The following is a 6,901-nucleotide window of genomic DNA, read 5'->3' on the forward strand; positions in this document are numbered from 1 at the left end:
AAGCAGACAGACAATTTGGATTGTAGCATCAGCTGGATTTTGTGTTCTCTGGTGTTCGTACCATGGTCTGAGTCAAAGCCCAGATAGTGGGTAAGCATACTGCTGTTTGATAAATAACTGTCATATGGCTCACACATTACACAAGACATTCCTGTGCAGGTCTACCGGCTGAAAACACACAGAAGGATATCAGATTGGATGCATGGCGTATCCTGAGAACACACAGCCCATCAGCCAAAAAAATATATATTTTGCAGTCGCTCTGATAATAAATGAGCTAAGAGAAGCAGCAGTTAGGAGTCAACAGAGGAATATATATATAGATATAGCTCTGGATTTTCAGTGTTATGACTGAAGCAAGTGAAGCGTCGCGCTCCACAGGGAGACATCCTCCATTTGAAAAATCCTTCCACCTGCTTCTACAAGATGACTGCAGGCATTTCAGTTCAACTCAATACAACATAGCAGAGTAATGATCGCCAGTCACCTTTATACATAAACCATTTTGAATTCACATGCAATAAGATGGAGGTGTGAACAAATGAGGAATTTAAGTGAAATACCACAATCTTCCCTAACCTTAACTAAAGTGCTTCTGTTGCCTAAACCTAACCACTTTGGCTGCTAAATGCTCCACCATGTTTACCAGCTAATTGCTATCTTTGTCTGTTAAATGTTTGGTGATGGGCAGTGGTGTGGTCAGGCCTTGGCGCCCAGTGGTTCTCCAATGTTTTTTTTACACAAGGGGCACTATTTATGAAACAAGCATTTCCAAGGCACATCTTTACATATGTAAATCATCATAAATAAGACTTCATTCCCAGGCACACCTGACCAGCTCCCACACCAGTGTGCCAAGGCACACAGTTTGGGAACCACTGGTCAAGTTAGCCTGCACTCACTGTGATATTAATGAGGAACATGGGCTAAGCATAGAAAAGAAAAGTGATGACCTTAGTTTGCCTTTGTAGAATCCAATTGATAAGTCTGAAAGCCATAATTATTTTCCTCTAAAGTATATTTATGAAGCATAACATGCATACATCTTATATTTATATTATTCTTAAATACTGTAACTTGACAATGGTGCAATTATTGGGTGAAAACGTAAAGATTTCTGGGCTGAGCTAAGCCCCCAGTGTTTCAAGATCTCAACAACACCTCTGTGGGCAGTTAGAATGGATGATTTTTTTTGCATGCTGCGGCCGAAAACGAGGCTATGAGAGCGATGGAACTGAACCAAACAGAAAGAGAAAACAATAGATAAAAGACACTATAAAAAGCTTAGTTGAGCGTATGTGGGTTTGTCACTATTAGCGCCTGCTTTCACTTCAAGTGATCATGTGATGCAAAGTCAATATGAAAATATTGATATAGATGCTTCAAGAAACTTTGGAATCAACTTTTCAGGGGCTGTAACATTACACCATTCTTCCTTGCAGGCTCATGTGATGCATCTTTTAAAATGAGAAAATAATTGGGAAGTAAAAAAAAAAATGGTTTCAGAGAAAAGAAAAAAATGAACATGAAAATAAATACTGAAGGAAGGTTAAATGATGTTAGTTGGCCCTTTAGTGTTGAGCTAGTGGGGACAAAGAAAGAGAAAGAAAGAGAGTCCATTCCAGAGGCTACATACTGTTCCTATTAACTCCTGCGAGAATGGTGATGGCAGCTGCTAGCCCCGTGAGGTCATCCTTCAGGCTTGGATGGAGGATATAGGTCTGTAACCCCCACACGCCAACACAAAAAAGAACAGAGACTGATTGAAAGACAAACTGAGGCTGGATGACTTGCATTTATCTGGACAATAATGTACAGAATCTGTCACTGAATGGACTCCGAATCTGGATAAATCTTTGTTGAAACCAATAAATCCAGTAACCACATAGATCCACCCATCATGTTGTCTGCTGGAGATGGCTGGGTGGTGATGATAACTGAGAGAAGGGCTGGGGGCAGTGCAGTTTTTCATAGTCTGTTTGTGGTTTCTGTTGTGCGCCACAAAGTAGAGAGACTGTCAAGGCAGAGACGAGTGCAGACCCAACCTGTTAGTAATCAGGCTCAGTGGCTTATTGAATGCATCCATTGAACAACAACAACAACAAAAGACAGAACCAATTTTGTTAGTAAAGTAAAATGCTAGCATGATTGCATTCTGGATGCATTTTTGCATCCACCAGATTAATTGGAATCATTATCTAAAATAATGGTAGTAATACACATGAGCTCCTGAGGCCAAGTTGATCAGTCTTTATATAATTCTGGGAGCATGTTGAGAAACATGCCTATTTGCTTTCTTGCCGAGAGTTAGATCAGAAGATTGATAGCACTCTGTAAATATGTGGCTGTGGTGAGAAGGACTGACATAATTTACAGTTATTACAGTGAGGTAGTTTAGTTAGGTGGTTTCCAACCTGAGGATCGGGCCCCCTCCAAAGGGTCACAACATAAATCTGGGTGTTCCTGATCCAGAAAGGTTGGGAAACACTAGTTTAATGTACAAGAATCATCTTATCATATGTTTTGTATGATGAATATTAATCTGAAGAGTAACTAGATGGAAGATGTAGTCAGATCCTTAAGTAAAAAGACTGCAATGTAAAAATACTCTATTAAAAATAGAAGTCCTGAATTCAAAATGTTACTTAGGTGACAGAAACATCAGCAAAAGAATTATAAATATGATGCATTCATGTGAAAGCAGTATTTTAGTGTTGTAGCTGGCTCCAGTGGAGCTCATTTTGACTACTTTATTTACTTTATATGTTTTTGAGTGGTTTAATTTACTGTACAAATACTGTTGGATGTATTTTATATGCTTTAGCCTATATGTTTTTAAATTAAAGTACAAGTAAAAATTCTAACAAAATCCACCTAGCAGCACGCTAAAGTTCACTAATTAACTCATTATATGTAATTTGTTAAATTCATACAAAACTCAAGTCTTGAGTGCCTCCAGTCTTTAAGCTAAGGTAAGCTAACTGTCTACTAGTTGTAGCTTAATATCTAACAGACTGACATGAGAGTGGTGGCATATTTTCCAAACTATTCTGTTAAAACAAAATAATAATGCTGTTGCATTGTATGAAACTTTGAATTACTTAATATTTTGGTAGAAAACCAAGTAACATGAGAATTAAGGGACACATGTGGTCATACATAAGCAAACTGGCCAAAATTCCTTCACTGAACAAGCAGTTGAAATCCTCCAGACTAGAAATCACATCCAAAATTATGTCAATCCAGCAACAAATGTAATGAGGAAATTCTTCAGGGCCACAAGCACAAGAGGGAAAGCAAAAATGGCCAAGTTGTCCTCTGTGCAGTTCACATTGCTCACAGGGGTCTCTGCAACACATGTAAGGTTTAAGCTGACATTTTCGAAAATAAATCTCTTGAGTTTGTTGTTTGACTTTCTGCAGGCTTCCCTGAGCTGGGACTGTGAAAGAACCAAACTTTTCATACAACTTTAGGAAGAATGTTCCTATAGACTGTAAAAAAACAAAGAAAACAAAACAAGCCCAAAGGAGTTTCCTTTCAGCTAAACCAATTTTCCAAACCACAAACAGTTTGGTGGTTTAGTCTGATAAATGTTCTGGTAAAAGAAAGACAGTGCTGCTTTTGGACAGAGACTCAATAGAAAATACAGCAGAGGTATGTTTTTTTTCTCTCTCTCCCATCTCCTGCCTTCCCATAAAAATCTTGCATATGCAGTTACTGCACACACACACATCACTGAGATGACATCAGTGCAGTAGTACGGGTAACTTCCAACCTCTCTCACTCATTCAAATTTCAGGCTCTGTTAAGAAAATCCCATTATTTCTATAAGAATATGAGCTGCAGCTGCCCCATAAAAGATAACATCAGCCATAAGTTGGCTGGATCAGTAGAAACAAATGAGTTTCTATTGAAAAATTGGTCTTTTTGGCTCTGGGACAAATGAACAAAGTGTTGTGTGTTTTGCCCACAGAGCTGCCGTGCAGGGCAGCCGCTACACTTTCCTGCTTGATCTCATGCCAGACAAAAAACGGGCTCCCTTTCTGTCATGACCTCATGCTCATATACTTAACCAACTACTGAACAGATCCAACACCACATACCAGCCCCAAATTTTCTTTTTCTACTTTGTTAACACAATCTCCTCGTCTATCAGGCTTATTCTGCAGAAAAATGGCTGATGTAATTGATTGCTCATAGTGATGCATCAATGTGTAAGCAGCATTTTGGAGCTAATTTAGTCCATTGGTTTCCAACCTCAGGGTCGGACCCCTTTAAAGGGTCACAAGATAAATCGGGTTGGTCACAAGCCAAAAAGGTTGGGAGCAGCTAGTGTTATCTATAATAATGTACACCTGATCATGTGTTTTTATATGTTAAATATTAATCTGAAAAGTAAGTGGTAACTATAACCGTTAAACAGTGGTGGAGGAGGTGTTCACATCCTGTTGTTAAGCAATAGTACCAATTAAACACTGTAAAAAAAATATTCCATTATAAGTAAAAGTCCTGCATTATTACTATTACTACTAATGTAGTAATGTGTAAGTAGCATTTTACAGTTGTAGCTGGAGGTGGGCAGCTAAGGGTTGGGCACCTCCAGAGGGTCACAAGATAAATCTGAGAGTTCATGAAATGATTATTGAAGAAGGAAAAAACAACAAAATCTGAATCTTTTGGTGAAGTGTTTTTGTGAGGTTTACCTCTACAGGCCTCGGTCATTTGAATTAAATCATGACAGAACTGGAAATGTCCGTTTGATGGAACTGCTAAGGGACTGCATGAAGATTTTTCATGTGAATTTTTGTGAGTGCAGAGGAGAGTCTTATAATTTACTCAGTGGCAGTAATTATTGTTTACTTAGCAGTTCTGTAGTTAAATATGGAGAGTGGCTGTAGTTTTGCCATTTTGTTATATTTGCCATTGATGTTATTTTGAGATACTGAGGAGGCTCCAAAGAATCCCTAACATCTCGAAGAACTTAAACCTAACAACGGGCCCCAATCAGATACTACTTATCTGTAACGTATCACAAACAGAATTTATAACAATACAATGTTTTTATGTAAAATCTTACTCTGAAAATAACCAGGTAATTAAAGTGAAGTAAAAAATAGAATATTTCTATCAGTGGAGTAGAAGAATAAAGTAGTAGAAAATGTTACTAGTACTTCAGAAATGTACTCAAGTACTTGAGTAAATATACTTGTTTACTTTCAGCCACTGCAGGACACATCAAATCCCAGAAAGAGACAAAATTAAAAAAAAAAACATCTGAGCTACTCTTCACACATAAAAACATAACAGATGGACAGTAACTTACAACTTTTAGTATGAGACAACCTTTTTAACATACTTGTTGCCTTTGGGATTCATTTTGACAGAAGCATTCCCCTGAAAGCGATCTGTCAGTTCTGGTGGCTTGTAAAATCAGGTCATGTTTCTGCTCTAAGGTTAAGATCACACAAATGATTGAAAAGGTTATTGCTGGAGAGATCTGCCACAGGCCGACTCCTCCAGACTGCACCACTCGCTGCCAGTTGTCCCGCCTCCAACCTCTTTGGCAAGCTGCGGGTCCTTTTCAAACTGTTATGGCTCCAAATACTCTTACAGGGACCTCTTGTAAGTAGAAAATTTGCATGAAATTTGGCTTATTTACATGCCAAGCAACAATGCCGTGAAGAGTATTCCGTTTCACTTGTGCAACTTTGAGATGGAAAATAAATTAAGGGTATATATAAATATGCCAAATATGTAAAACCTGTTGATAAAGCAGGAGATGGATTGTTTTCTCTGTGTACTTTAATAACAGTGTAAAACAATACTTATCACGCTGCCAAAAGTAATAACACAGTTAACACCAAGAATAGGAGTGTGTCAGGCTAATGCATAATTAAATGCTTTATATGTTTTTCAACTCGGAAGCACAGCCAGACATCGGGTTTATTGTAGAGAATCTCAATTAAGATGATTCACTGAAACACGGCGGGAGTGATGCAGGATGGTAAAAGATCAGTCACAGCTTCCAAAAGAATCTGTGTCCTCCCAGAAGACATCGAGTCTGAGGGTCAGAGGTCAGCGTCTGGTGTGGATTCCTTACGGTCAAAATGGATAATAAGATAGTGCAGGTCAAAGAAAAAGTTAATTGAAAACTTCTAAATCTCACAAATTGATATGTAGGATCTCATTTGTTTACTTGGAACAAAAAACAAAATGTTCAAACGATAAGGTTTGGTTTTATGGGGGGGTTATGTGCCGAATTATTTCTTGGCGAGGAGCAGTGGCTTCCTGGAGAATCTGCTGGTTACCTGACAACATTAAAATCACAGCAACAAAAAAGGCTGTTGCTGCCTCTTTGACCTTTTCTTCAGGTTAGCAGCAAACCTCTGGACCTCTTGTTATTTTCATCTTCTCAGTATTTTGAAACATTCCTCTGTGATTTACCTTGGAAATGGATTATTTCCCAACTGGATGTAAAAACGTAAATTAATATTGGTTGTTTTCCACCATTGAATTCGCAGCTGTGTTTTGCTGTGGCCAAGCCAAACAGCTGAGGAGCTACCAGGCCCAGGTGCACACCAGGGGGTTCCTGACACAAACTCCACTCCACTGCCTCCAACCACGAGGTGCAGACAGAAACACTGTCTGGTTGTTACTGATACAATAACACTGGATGAATCACCAGGAGTTTATTTTATTAGACATCACAGCTACAAATGTAGAAAACCAAGGGGTAATTAATGTCCTTGCAGCTATATATTTTAACGCTCTTATCCCACTGCAAATTGTGGTACTGCCAACTCAAGCAAAGTGGTAACAACTAACAAACCAGCCTGGCCTTGGGTGTCAGTGGCAGCAGGTCTGGCTGTGAGGAAAGTAGTAATCATACAGCATGTCGGTT

The sequence above is a fragment of the Seriola lalandi genome, unplaced genomic scaffold, assembly GCF_002814215.2.
Source record: "Seriola lalandi dorsalis isolate HSWRI2012SDOR001 ecotype SW California unplaced genomic scaffold, Sedor1 jcf7180002054520, whole genome shotgun sequence".
NCBI lineage: Eukaryota > Metazoa > Chordata > Actinopteri > Carangiformes > Carangidae > Seriola > Seriola lalandi.